The sequence below is a fragment of the Macaca nemestrina genome, chromosome 12, assembly GCF_043159975.1.
Source record: "Macaca nemestrina isolate mMacNem1 chromosome 12, mMacNem.hap1, whole genome shotgun sequence".
NCBI classification, from domain to species: Eukaryota; Metazoa; Chordata; class Mammalia; order Primates; family Cercopithecidae; genus Macaca; species Macaca nemestrina.
In genome coordinates this window covers 111,457,768-111,472,455 of record NC_092136.1, presented here as the reverse complement: position 1 = coordinate 111,472,455, position 14,688 = coordinate 111,457,768, and the positions used below count along the sequence as shown (strand labels likewise).

Below are 14,688 nucleotides of genomic sequence, written 5' to 3'. Positions count from 1 at the left end.
GACAGAAGTTAATTCTCCAAGCCTTGGTATTTTAAGGCTTTACTTTTTAAAACCATACAGCAAAAAAATCTCCTAGTATTAATCAACACCTTTTGTGGCAACTGTATAAAATAAAGAGAAAAACCCATCAAATTAATAATATGGATCAGAAAATTTCTGAACAAACCCGTGTAGTCAGAATTATACTTCTGGCAGCCCCAGAAGGAGGGGCTAGGGAAGCAGAAATGACATCTTGCCTTGTTGCCATCTTGACTTAGCACATTATATAGCACAGTCACACAAAACAAAAAACCCATCCCTGCCTCCACAAAACCCCAAACACTTGACATTCTTAAAAATACTAAAATGGGCAGAAACACCCTAACACTTTTCTCTAAATGAAGACCATGCCCTTTTTGTAAGCTGATACTCTAATGCAAACAATTTGATTCCTGATTGAATGGCATGAACCCAGGAGGCAGAGGTTGCAGTGAGCCGAGATCACGCCACTGCACTCCAGCCTGGGCGACAGTGCAAGACTCCATCTCAAAAACAAACAAACAAAAAACAAAAAACAACCAATTTAATTCCTGATTTTGCAATATTAATATCAACATAGGTGATAACCCTTGCAGGTAGGATAGTCATGTGAGGAACAGACTAACTGTACACTTAGTAACCTCTTGTGTTTTTCTCTAAAAACCTGCTGTGTTCTTTGTTTAGATAGCTCAGTTGTTCTGAAGTAAGATCTGCCTTACAGAATAGTGAAAGTAAAATTATTTTCTTAATAGTTTTGTGTCTGAGTTATCCTTTCACAAGTGATAGTTATCAAAGCTGGGTGAAAGGTACTTCAGATCCTTTTAATCTTCTCTATAATTTTGTATATGTTCTTAAATTTCCACAATAAAAAAATTAAAGTTGTATATTGGGGCTACACTATGTATCAAAGAGATATTGTCAGTGCTTTCCAATAAAGACACAAGACTTAATCTAATTTTAACTAGTTTCCAAACTTAAAGCCTGCATTGAGGCTGTATTCAGTTTTAAAGCACGTGCAACTAGTAGACATGACGAACCATCCCAAAGATAGTACTGCAGTTGGCAACCTAGGAGCAAGGAAAGGTATCTTTTGTGGTTGTGTAGCTGATGTTTTCTGACCTCACTAGCGAGGTTAGAGTCCTCAATGTCAAGCAGCAATGAAGGGAGCCAGAGTTTCCATGTTATTTGCTGCATTCAGCGTACATGTCAAAAATAGATCCAAAAGCTATGGCAACTGAAAAATATTTGTTTTAATCAGTGTTTGGGAAACAAATGCTGGTATTTGGCTTCAGGGTTGGCTTCTTCAGCATGGATATTGGCAGATCCAATTCACAATAAAGTCCTACAGCACTTGTGTTGTTTTTTTTTAAATCCCATATGGACTTACTCTGTAAAACCTCCTGGCACATTTGCACGTTTTGGTTTCCTGGGAGGTTCCCGTGGATTTGTTTAGCTCTGGTATCATGATTATTTACTGTATGTTCCCTTGAAGTATAGGGAAGAAAGAACACACTTGTTACATTTTGTCATTTACATATTTAAAAAATATTTATTGATCTCCTATTGTGTGCAAGGCACTATTCTAGGCATTCTAGAAAGATACAAAAATGAATCAGGCAAATATGGCGATTTCAACTTACTTTCAACCCAATAAGGAAGACAAATTGTGGGCCAGGCATTGAATTAGGTGCTGGGGATGCAGAGGTGAACAAAGTTCCAGACTTCATGTTGCTCCTTGAAATTAAGACAGATAAATACAGGGGTTAGAGAAGGCCTAATGGAGAAAATAACCTTGAAGTCGAGTTGTAAAGGACGAATTCGAGTTCAGACAAAGCAGAACGGGGCAGAAGGTATACTGTAAGAAAGGGAGCAGCAGACACACACAGGGATCCTGGGATGGAAAATAACCTGTATCCAGTTTATTTAAAGATCCAGTTTCTTTGCAGAGTCTTAGAATGGACTGGACTTTGGAGATAAAGTTATAGGAACCAAACTCATGGTGTTTTTTTTTGTTTGTTTGTTTTTGTTTTTTTTTTTTTTTGAGATGGAGTTTCGCTCTTGTTGCCCAGGCTGGAGTGCAGCAGTGCGATCTCGGCTCACTACCTCCAGGTTCAAGTGATTCTTCTGCCTCAGCCTCCCAAGTAGCTGGGATTACAGGCGCCCACTACCAAGCCAAGCTAATTTTTGTATTTTAGTACAGACAGGTTTCACCATGTTGGCCAGGCTGGTCTCTAACTCCTGACCTCAGGTGATCCACCTGCCTTGGCCTCTGAAAGTGCTGGGATTACAGATGTGAGTCACTGCGCCTGGTCTCACAGTGGTGTCTATAATGAAATAAATATCATGCAGACCAAAGCACCTATGTCCTATTTCCTTTTGTGTTGTTAGATCTATGCAAGAAGCTTATTTATAAGATTGCCTTTGCAATCTTGCATCAGAATTGGGGGCTAGATGCGTGATTCAGAGGTTCCTGGTCTGTGATGGCTGATGCATGCATCTCTGCAATACACAGGGTGCTACCACTGGGAATAGATTGGCTAAAATTTGAGGGCCTTGTCCCTTACGTAGTGTTGGAGGTACACATTGATTGCCATATGTTTTGTTTTTTTGGACCCCCTACACTTGAATGTCTCCTTATAACTTTCAGGATTGTATCAGTTAGGTTCTTGTCAGAAAACGGAATTCATCTTGGATGGTTCAGAGGAAGAGAAGAGACTTTTTTTTCTTTTTTTTTTTCTTTTTTTATTATTATTATACTTTAAGTTCTAGGGTACATGTGCACAACGTGCAGGTTTGTTACATATGTATACATGTGCCATGTTGGTGTGCTGCACCCATTAACTCGTCATTTACATTAGGTATATCTCCTAATGCTATCCCTCCCCCCCCCCCTCACAATAGGCCCCGGTGTGTGATGTTCCCCTTCTTGTGTCCAAGTGATCTCATCGTTCAGTTCCCACCTATGAGTGAGAACATGTGGTGTTTGGTTTTCTGTTCTTGTGATAGTTTGCTGAGAATGATGGTTTCCAGCTGCATCTGTGTCCCTACAAAGGACACGAACTCATCCTTTTTTATGGCTGCATAGTATTCCATGGTGTATATGTGCTACATTTTCTTAATCCAGTCTGTCACTGATGGACATTTGGGTTGATTCCAAGTCTTTGCCATTGTGAATAGTGCTGCAATAAACATACGTGTGCATGTGTCTTTACAGCAGCATGATTTATAATCCTTTGGGTATACACCCAGTAATGGGATGGCTGGGTCAAATGATATTTCTGGTTCTAGATCCTTGAGGAATTGCCACACTGTTTTCCACGATGGTTGAACTAGTGTACAGTCCCACCAACAGTGTAAAAGTGTTCCTAGAAGAGACTTTAATGAAAGTACCACTTGCAGATATATGGATAGGATTAAGGAAGCAAACTATGGATAAGTTTGTTAGCAGCAGTAGGAAGCTGTTACCACCCTAGAAGGGGACAAGGAGAAAAAGTGGAGTTACTGGATTATAGTGAGAGCTGAAGAAAGGGCCAACTGGTGGAGATTGAACTGCAGAGGGTGGAACTACTGCTATTGATATGAAGGGAAAGCGGAAGCAATACCATAACCTTTCTTTCACTACTCCTGCCCACAGCGGACCTGCTGGAGCCTCTCTTGCCCAAATCATACAAGAAACCATCTGGCAAGGGCGCTGGGTGATGCAGTCTGCAGGGGTCATCCTGCTAGGGCACAGAGCAGGTCAGAGTAGGGTAGAAAATGGATGTGGGCAGGGATTTGGTAAGAGATAGCAAGCGATGAATAATCAGCCCGGAGCTGAAGTCCAAATTCCTCAGCAAGGCTTATGAATCCATTTACTGTGAAGCTCCTTGTAGCCCCTTCAGTCTTGTCCCCCCTCACCCTTTGCCACTCACCCACCGAACACTCCCAGCTTAATCATGCGGAACTGTTTGAAATTCTGCATATGTGCCATGTTCTCACCTTGGGCATCCCCTCCTCTAGGAAGTGTCTGCATCCTGGGCTTGCCCATATCCCTATGAGAGCCCTATCATCATGTAAGTCATTGATGTTAATCTGGCTTTTTACTATATAACTGCCAAGAGGGTAGAAGTTGTATCTTATTCACCATTGCACATCCCCACGGTCAAGCACAGTAACTGTCATTTAGCAGGTACTCAGTACATATTTGTTGATTCACTGAATAGACACATGAATACCATTTACTCTGCAGCAACTACAGACCTAAGCCAGGCTTCACCTGAGGGTCATGCTCAGATGTCTTGGAGACACTCTTTCAGTTGCAAGTCATTGTCCATGTACAAATTGACTTCCATGGTTAAATTCTCATATGGCCCCTTTATTTCTAGGCCCTAGGGTATTTTCTGCTGTTGTTTCATGCCCTTCCTATACACAAAACATACTGAGAACCACGAGAAAGGCAGAAACAGGCCAAGAGCTAAAGGACTTTGGAAGAGGAAAGAGGCTTTAAGGAGGATGTGGCACTTCATTGAGTCTTCACAGATGGGTAGGATGTGTCACATAAAGAAGTGAGGAAAGGACTCTCCAGGTTGAGGAAAGAGGACAAGCAGAGACAGCAATGGGAAAATGCATGCTGAGTTTGTGGGAGAGCAACGAGTCTTGACTGGCATTACAGGAGTGGTAGTAAGGTTAGGTAGTTGGACCAGATCATCGAGGCCACTGGATGCTGAATTAAGGAGTTTGAACTGGATTCTGTAGACAGCAAGGAGTCATTGATGGTTTCAGATTAGCAGGAAGATGCTGGGACATCTGTCCATTTAGGAGATGCATTATAATCTTACAAATGGCCACCTTGTGCCTATTACTAAAGTGACTGCTCTGAATCCACAGGGCAGGTGGGGCTGGCTTCATGTCTCACGCTGTCTCCTTCACCTGATTTCCCTGCTCATTCCCTTGGCAGCACATAACAGATGACACATCCTTGTATCCAAGAGCAGATTCTTAAAACTCATGAGGTGATAAGGACTTGTTGTTTTTGTGGGCATCTATCAACATAGGAAACATTCACCATTGTGTTTAGTAGAAAAGCAGGAAAGTTTGAAGTTAGCTTCGGGGGGACACAGAGAAAAGACAGATTGGTAGAAAAAAAGAGCTGATCCCAAGATGCTGAGAACTTATTGGTTGTTCAACCGCTCACTGACCCTGAAAAAGCCATTTGGAGCCAGCTCCTTTCTCAAAATAAAGGGGTAGGAAAACGTGATCTCTTCCAAAAGGGAGACCCGTTTCTTTCTTGAAAACAAAATAGAACAGAACAGTCTTTCAAAAACATGGGCTGGCTAGTTGTTTTCTAGAGCAGAGCAACTTCGTAGAATGTAAATATTTATGTTGGATCTCTCTGTATTAGACTTCATGAAATAAACAATATTTGATAGAAAGTGACTCAATCTTTGCATTTTCCTTTATGTCTGATTATTTTGTAGACACTTTTAAAAAGCACTGATTTCTGTGAAGAGATTCTAGACTGAATATTTCTAGTAGTAAAATAAGGAAAAGACACATCGTAATGCAGTTAGGAGGGTGGAAAATTAACGCTGGTGGCACTTGCCAGGAAAGGTTTTTGTCTCAATTTAATGCAATTATTGATTGCCAGTTAAGTGCAAGCCACTGCCCTAGGAGCTGGGGGTCACAACAATGAATAGGAGGTGGTTCCTGCAATTGGGTGGCCCAGAGAAAAGAAGTGAATTCTAAGGTACGTTCGACTGTGAAGGATCCCATGGTAAAGTGTATGCTGCAGGCTGTGGGAGAAAACAAGAATGGGCAAGTTTTGTCCAGGGGCTTGGGGAACCTTCCATGGGCTGCTGGACTTTCAAAAAGCTCTTGGCCGGGCAAAGTGGAGGAGGTTGGACATCAGGTTCCTCCTTGTGCGTGCTAGTTGCCTCTGTGATGTCAAGTAACGCACAGTGACATTTATGTCCAGCTCTGCTTCCCCAGTTGAATTGTAAATAGCTTGAGGGGAGGGCCTTATTTATCTTTGTGTCCACAGTGTTGGAAACACAGAAGGTACTTAAGACACGTATGTCAGTGGAAAAATGGAGGGCTTATGTGAAAAAACGCAAGTAATTTCCACATGTGCTTTTATAAATAGAAAAAATAATACAAATTAAAAAAACAATTACATCCCTGTTTGCCTCCACCGTGGGATACAGAGCTTGGCTATTTGTGGAATGATTTGTGGAATGTGCAACAAAACCCAAAGGCCTCTTTACTCTGCCCCTTACTGGTTGGGTGGTCTTTCTGTCTCATTCATACAAATCACATCTACCTGAGCAATATTGTTACGAGGATTAACAAAGACGATGTTTGTGAAAGTACTTGGCACGGAATGGGTGTTCAGTGAATTAATATTTCTTCTTGTTTATCATATCCCAGGCCCTGGGAGACAGTAGAAGTTGGATACATGTATGATAAACTAGTTCTAGTAGTGTTCTCTCCATGCCACTTTATTGTTTTCTGTGAGGAGAAACTCAGTGGAATTTCTTTTTTTTTTTTTTTTTTTGAGACAGAGTCTTGCTCTGTCGCCCAGGCTGGAGTGCAATGGCATAATCTCAGCTCATTGATTGCAACCTCTGCTTCCTGGGTTCAAGTGATTCTCCTGCCTCAGCCTCCCAAGTAGCTGGGACTACAGGTGCGTGCCACCACCCCTGGCTAATTTTTGTATTTTTAGTAGAGATGGGGCTTCACCACGTTAGCGAGGATGGTCTCGATCTCCTGACCTCATGATCTGCCCGCCTCAGCCTCCCAAAGTGCTGGGATTACAGGCGTGAGCCACCGTGCCCAGCCCAAAACTCAGTGGAATTTCTCCTTCACACCCCAATAGAAGAACTTCCCTCAGCAGGAGAAAGATCTGTGATTCTTTCCCCCTTCCCATTCTTTTTATTTTAAAACATTTCTAATGGAAACTTTCACACAAACATAAAAATGTATGTTGAGAGAAAATAATATAACGAACCACCATGCGCCTCTCACTTATCTAAAAAACAAGATGAGTTTGCTGATCTTGTTTCATTGATTTCTACCTTTTTTCTTGCTATAGGTAATCACACTTTTTGCCACTGAAAGTAATGACAGGCTGGGCCCGGTGGCCCACCCCTGAAAACCCAGCACTTTGGGAAGCCAAGGTGGGCAGATCACCTGAGGTTAAGAGTTCAAGACCAGCCTGGCCAACATGGTGAAACTCTGTCTCTAGTAAACATACAAAAAAAAAAAAAAAATTAGCGAGGCGTGGTGCCATGTACCTGTAATCCCAGCTACTTGTGGGGCTGAGGCAGGAGAATCACTTGAACCCGGGAGGTGGAGGCTGCAGTGAGCCCAGATTGAACCACTGCACTCCAGCCTGGGCAACAGGGTGAGACTCCATTTCAAAAAAAGAGAAAGTAATGGCAGAGACCACAGTTACTTTTGCACCAACCTAATAGCATATTTTAAAACAGGCCCAAGAAAGTGGGTCATTTTTTTTCCCAAGATGGAGTCTTGCTCTGTTGCTCAGGCTAGAGTGAAGTGGTGCAATCTCTGCTAACTGCAACCTCTGCCTCCCAGGTTCAAGCAATTCTCCTGCCTCAGCCTCCAGAGTAGCTGGATCACAGGTGCACACTACCATGCCCAGCTAATTTTTGTATTTTTAGTACAGACAAGGTTTTACCATGTTGGCCAGGCTCGTCTTGAACTAGTGACCTCGTGATCCGCCTTCCTCAGCCTCCCAAAGTGCTAGGATTACAAGTGTGAGCCACCATGCCCGGCTGAAATGGGATCATTTTACTGTCATATTTAACCAATAAGGCCTTTTATATTTTATAAAACCACTATGCCATCATCACTCCTAATGAAAACAAAAATAAATCTTTCATTTTCTCTAATAGTTTATGTTCAAATTTTTCCAATTATCTCAAGATGTTTCTTTCTGATTAGCGTGTTCAAATCAGGATCCAAATAAGAGCACCATATCTAGAATTCCTTTTAGTTAAAATTCCAATCCATCCTGAGAGTGGGGGTCTGCCCTAGAGGCAATTTGTGGCATCAACCTGGGTGTGGGACTTTTGGGGACACGTTGGCAGGCAATACAATTGTCCGTGAGTATCTGCAGGATATTGGTTCCAGGGCCCCGGTGGATACCAAATCCACAGATGCTCACATCCCTGTTATAAAATGGTGTAATATTTGCCTACAACCTAAGCACATCTTGCCGTATATTTTATTTTATTTATTTATTTTTCAAGCTAAGGTCTTGCTCTGTCACCCAGTCTGGAGTGCAGTGGTGCAATCGTAGCTTACTGCGGTCTCGATCTCCCGGGCTCAACTTATCCTCCCACCTCAACCTCTCTAGTAACTGGGACCACAGGTGTGCACCACAACTCCTGGCTTTTTTAAAATTTATTTATTTATTTATTTTTTTTTTGTAGAGACGATGTCTCCCTATGTTGCCCAGGCTGGTCTGGAACTCCTGGGCCCAAGTGATCCTCCTGCTTTGCCCTCCCAAAGTGCTAAGATTACAGGCTGAGCCACTACATGCAGTATACTTTAAATCATCTTCAGATTACTTAAAATACCCTATACGATGAAAATGCCACATAAACAATTGTTATACTGTATTGCTTAGGGAATAATGACAAGAAAAAAAACAGCCTGTATATGTTCAGTACAAATGTAACCATCTAGGCTGAACTCCAGCAACAACATAACCTTTTCTGGAATTTTTTCAAATATTTTCTATCTTTCTTTTTTAAATTTTTTCTTTTTGTTAGAGTTCATTTTGCTTTGTATTTTCCGAATATTTTCCATCCATGGTTGGTTGAATCCTTGGATGCAGAACCTGGGAATGCGAAGGGCCAACTGTGTTCCCTCCTGTCTTCTCTATCATACACACAATAGAATCAGCTCCAAATCCCCCTAACTGTGGACAGCACCCAACCTACCCAACAAGGTTGAGTCTCTGTTTGAGCCTGAGGAAGGGAAGATTTGGGATGAATTGTCTGCCAAATGTGGTAACTTTCAGAGCTGCCTATTCCAGCTCAATTTATTCAACACTCTTATTCATTGCCTTGGGGGCTGGAGGGGGGGTGATGAAATAGTGAGGAGGTGTGTGGCATGGGGTGGGCGGTTAGGGGCAGTTCCTCAGCCTTAATCCTACCTAGCTGATCTCAGTCTTTAGTAAAACTAGCTGTAAAGGATTCCAGATCCCACCAAAGAAAAAGAAACAAACTACCACCAACCTGCTCTGCCCACTTACTTTTCCCAGCTTCTATACGTTCAAAGGAAAGTGGCTGAAATGTGTGCATTGAAATCAGATGAAGGGGTCTTAAAGATTATGACATCCAACCTGTTTTCCACCAGTAGGTGGAATAAGAGCCCTCTGGCAATAAGAGCTGACACCTATATCACTCCGTATAGCACACTGATCAGCGAAAACTCGCACCTGGGGGCTTGGACTCTTCCCCTCTCCCAAGGGCTCATGTGGTCTGTCCATGAGCCTCTGGAGGGGTGAAGGCCTTACAGTGTTTGTTGTAAGCAGGCATCCTCCTGCGTGTCATGGAAGTCCCCCTCCCTGTGACTTTCATGTCTGCCCTAGTTTTGCTGTCTGTCACTCCACAGAAAGGCATGATTTATATGGGGGAGGGCAAATAATATATAAACCCCTGATAGCTGGAAAGTGAGCTTGAATTTACAGTAAAAACAGTATTGTTGTCTCAGTACAATTAGATTAAAAGACTGCAGGACTAATACTAGCTAATATTTAATGAGGGCTTACCTGCTTTATTAGTTAGCTTGGGCTGCCATAACAAAGTACCAGAAACTGGGTGGCTTAAACAACAGAAATGTTTTCTCATCATTCTAGAGGCTACAAGTCCAAGATCAAGATGTCAGCAGGGTCGGTTCCTTCTGAGGGTGATAAGAGAAAATGCGTTGTGCACCTCTTGCCTAGTTTCTGGTGGTTTGCCAACAATCTTTGGCATTCTTTGGCTTGTAGAAGCATCACCATGATCTCTGCCTTCGTCTTCATGTGGCGCTCCCCCGTATATGTCTCTGTGTCCAAATTTCCTCTTTTTTTGAGGACATCAGTCATTGGAACAGGGTTCCGTGCTAATGACTTCATCTTAAGTAAGTATATCCAAAATGACCCTATTTCCAAAAAAGGTCACATTTTGAGGGATTTGGGGTTAGGAGTTCAATACTTTTTCTGAGGGGGATGGTGGTGATGGACAAAACTCAACCCACAAAATGCATCAGGCGCCTTATGCATATTTTGTGACTTTTATTATAGCAACATTTCCAGGTAGGTAATGTTATCATGTTAGAGATGAGGAAACCGAGGTTAAATAATGAAGTAGTTTGTTCAAGATTGCACAGCCAGTAAGTAGCAGTAATAGGTCTTAGAAACTCAACAACCTGATTCCAGAACCCAGGATTTTTAACCTGCATTGTATTTTCTTATTTCTCTATATATCCTTACCTCCCCTTCTCTTTGCAGTTGCTTGCCAGAAATTGGTCATTAGGTAAAGTTTCTATGACAGCCTAATACTGCCACCTGGTGGTAAAAATAAAGCAGCCTCAAACTTCCTGGTAAAATTGCATCACGCAAAAATGCTGACAGACCTTTTCCCTAATACACCAATGCTGTCAAGCAATGGTGAATTCTGCTTGATCCTACTTTATTTTTATTTTTATTTTTTTGAGATGGAGTCTCGCTCCGTCCCCCAGGCTGGAGTGTAGTGGCGCGATCTTGGCTCACTGCAACCCCTGCCTCCCTGGTTCAAGCGATTCTCCTGCCTCAGCCTCCCAAGTAGCTGGGATTACAGGCATGAGCCACTGTGCCCAGATGATTTTTGTATTTTTGGTAGAGACGGGGTTTCACCATGTTGACCAGGCTGGTCTCGAACTCCTGACCTCAGGTGATCTGCCTGCCTTGGCCTCCCAAAGTGCTGGAATTACAGGCGTGAGCCACCATGTCTGGCCTTGATCCTACTTTAAGCCAAACACAGGGCAGATGAAAAGAGAAGAGAGCAGCACAAACTTTGATCCCCTGAAGGGATATAAATGTTGCTAAAACCTTATACATCAGCAGTCCCTAAGCTTTTTGGCACCAGGGACAGGTTTCATGGAAGACAGTTTTTCCATGGGGGTGGAGGATTTCAGGGTGAAACTGTTCCACCTCAGATCATCAGGCATTAGTCAGATTCTCATAAGGAGCACACAACCTAGATCCCTCGCATGCACAGTTCACAATAGGTTTCCCACTCCTATGAGAATCTAATGTCGCCGCTGATCTCACAGGAGGCGGACCTCAGGCAGCATTGCTTACTCACTGCCTGATATGCAGCCCGGTTCCTAACAGGCCAGGGACGGGTCCCAATCATTGGCCTGGTGGCTGGTGATCCTTGTTATACATGGTATTATTTTGTGTGTGTGTGTGTGTGTGTGTATGTATGTATGTATTTATTTATTTTGAGACGGAGTCTCACTCTGTCGCCCAGGCTGGAGTGCAGTGGCGTGATCGGCTCACTGCAACCTCCCCCTCCTAGGTTCAAGTGATTCTCCTGCCTCAGGCTCCTGAGTAGCTGGGACTACAGGTGCACGCCACCATGCCCAGATAATTTTTGATCTTTAGTAGAGACAGGGTTTCACCACATTGACCAGGATGATCTCGATCTCCTGACCTCGTGATCTGTCCGCCTTAGCCTCCCAAAGTGCTGGGATTACAGGCGTAAGCCACCGTGCCCAGCCTGTACATAGTATTATTCTGTTTTAAAAACCAGTTTCTCCTGGTGTCCTGGCTCTGAAGACTCATTCTAGTCACTATTTCTTTCTGCTGTTCAAATTCAAGATTCAAGAATAACTTAAAATTCTTTAGCCATTAGTAACCATTTACTGTTCTTTGGAAGAAAGAAGGAAGGGGCTGTACAGAATAAATTGCTTTGTTGCTTCTCCATCTCTGGGCTTGCAGTTTTCTAGACCTCATTTGACACCTCTGACTTCAGTTTGCTATCCACTATTAGGTGTGTCTTACTACCAGCTCAGAAGTAATGTGGGTATAACATGCTCAACAAATTAGAAAAAGAATCATATTGAATAATTTTAGAGCTGGAAGTCACCTTAGATCACACAACCTATTTGCGTTCTCACAGGGGAGGGATGGGACACTGTGCAGGAAAGGAATCTCCGGATTCACTTCTGTGGGGTGTAGCCTGCAAGGAAATGACAAAGATGGGGTTTGGCATCTGAGCCTGAGTCTAGGGCTTGGGTATTGATTGACAGATTTACCAATGATTTATTTTTATCTTGGATGAGAGGCTTTTAGATGCTTTCAACTCCAACATCATGGCAAACTGTGTGCTGAGCTTAGATGGAAGGTGTGCCGCAAGTAATACGTTACCAACCATTCCAGTACCTGTGTTTGCAGATGCTGTTCCTTAAAGAATTTCAAACTAACAAAAATACAGTCCCTAACCTTTTTGGCACCAGGGACAGGTTTCGTGGAAGACAGTTTTTCCATGGGGGTGGAGGATTTCAGAGTGAAACTGTTCCACCTCAGATCATCAGGCATTAGTCAGATTCTCATAAGGAGCACACAACCTAGATCCCTCGCATGCGCAGTTCACAATAGGGTTCCCACTCCTATGAGAATCTAATGTCGCCCCTGATCTCACAGGAGGCGGAGCTCAGGCAGCATATACAGGAGGTGGAGGCTGCAGTGGGCCGAGATCGCATGACCCTGCACTCCAGCTTGGGGAACAGGGCAAGACTCTGTCTCAAAAAACAAACAAACAGACAGAAATGTCTGTCGAGTGAAGAGACTCAAGTGGTTGTCTGATACATACATTTTATCTGTCGTGTGTCACAGTAGAAAAAAAGGTTGGGAAATACGGTTTTAAATGGTTGTCTTGGTCCATTTCCTGTTTCTTATAACAGAGTACCTAAAACTGGGTAATTTATAAAGAAACAAAATGTTATTTCTCATAGTTCTGGAGGCTGAGAAGTCCAAGGTTGAGGGGCTGCATGTGGGAGTGTCTTCTTGCTGGTGGGGACTCTCTAGAGTCCTGAGGCAGTGCAGGGCATAACATGGTGAGGGGCCTGGGGGTGCTGGCTCAGGTCTCTGTTCCTCTTCTTATCAAGCCGCAAGGCCTACTCCTGTGAAAACTCATTAATCCAGGAATGGCTCGATGCATTCATGAAGGCAAAGTCCTCATGACCCAATCATCTCTTAAAGACCCCACCTCTCAATACTGCCACACTGGGGAGTAAGTTTGTACATGAGGTTTTTTTGTCTTTTTTTCTTGGTCGGTTTGTTTTTGAAACAGGATCTCACTTGTCACTCCAGCTGGAGCGCAGTGGCATGATCAGAGCTCACTGTAACCTTGACCTCTGGGCGCAAGTAATCCTTTCACCTCAGCTCCTGCATAGGTGGGACTATAGGCATGCACTACCACGCCCAGCTAATTTTCTTATTTTTTGTAGAGACAGGGTCTCACTATGTTGCCCAGCCTGGTCTCAAACTCTTGGGCTCAAGCAATCCTCCTGCCTCAGTCTCCCAAAGTGCTGGGATTACAGGCATGAGCCACTATGCCTGGCCAACCTGAGTTTTGAAGGGGGAAAACATTCAAATCATAGCAACGATGAAACAAACTTACTAAATTTCCATATGATACTAGCTTAATGAATCAAGCTCAACGGAACATAGCAAACCCTTAACATTTAGCAAATGTTTGTTACATAAGTGAAGTGCAATTATTAGAGATAGAAGTGGAGTTGGGTAAACTCAGGCTAGTAAACCTGAGGAGGAAAAAAGACAGTGAATAACGAAAATGAGGGGTAAGACTGGCTGTGTACAAACACAGAAGAGATCCGGAGGTCCCAGAAGAGACAACACATTAATGAAAAAAGGGAAAGGAAGAGGCTGAGGGTCTGCTCTGATTACAACCTTACTCCCTTTACAGATTAACAGTGGGTCCTCAGTTCAAGCATGAGTGACATAATTAAAGTAAGTTGTTAGCACAATTCACCAGCATCTGTTTACTTGTTACTATGCTTCCTTCTTGGGAGGCATTCCAATTACAATGACTCAGTTACCTCCTCCACTCAGGGGGACTGTGAAAAACAAACTTTTAAGCTGAAATACTCAAACTGTTTGACATCAGTCTGAAAAGATGCATTGTTCATCCATTCAATAGACATTGATTGCCTGCCCTGCAAGGTGCTGCCATGGTTGCAGGAGGTGCGATGCTGACTGGCAGATAGGATTCTTATACGCGCAGCTTGCAGCGTCATGAGGGCCAGAGTTGTGGGGCACAGTGCAGGACACAGGGCAGATGATAGAGCGAGGCTATCTAAAGCAAGAATGGAACCTTGGGCATTTTAGAGCAGCGAATCAGTCCTTCAGGACCGTGTACTCAGTTTTTGCTTGAAATGCAACCACAAAACACGCTTCCCAAAGCAGGGAGTTTTGTTTCCTGGTATATTCACTTCCCCAGTAGGGCAGATAATTTGGCAGGGATTCCAATCCACTACATTCGATACTGCTTTGACCCAGACTGTTAACTCCAGAGGCTGGGGCTCCATAGGTGAAGCAAAGTTGCTGAGCTATTAAAAAATAAGACATATGAGGAAAGGTTAAAATATGAGATTATGAAGCTGATTGAGGGAAGT

General features: G+C 43.2%; 1 protein-coding gene across 4 annotated transcripts in view; it reads left to right on the top strand.

Annotated features, from left to right (window-relative positions):
* Positions 1-14,688, top strand: part of LOC105493625 (BTG anti-proliferation factor 4) — a 113,195-nt gene that overhangs the window by 27,379 nt on the left and 71,128 nt on the right. The gene's annotated exons all lie outside the window — the stretch shown is intronic.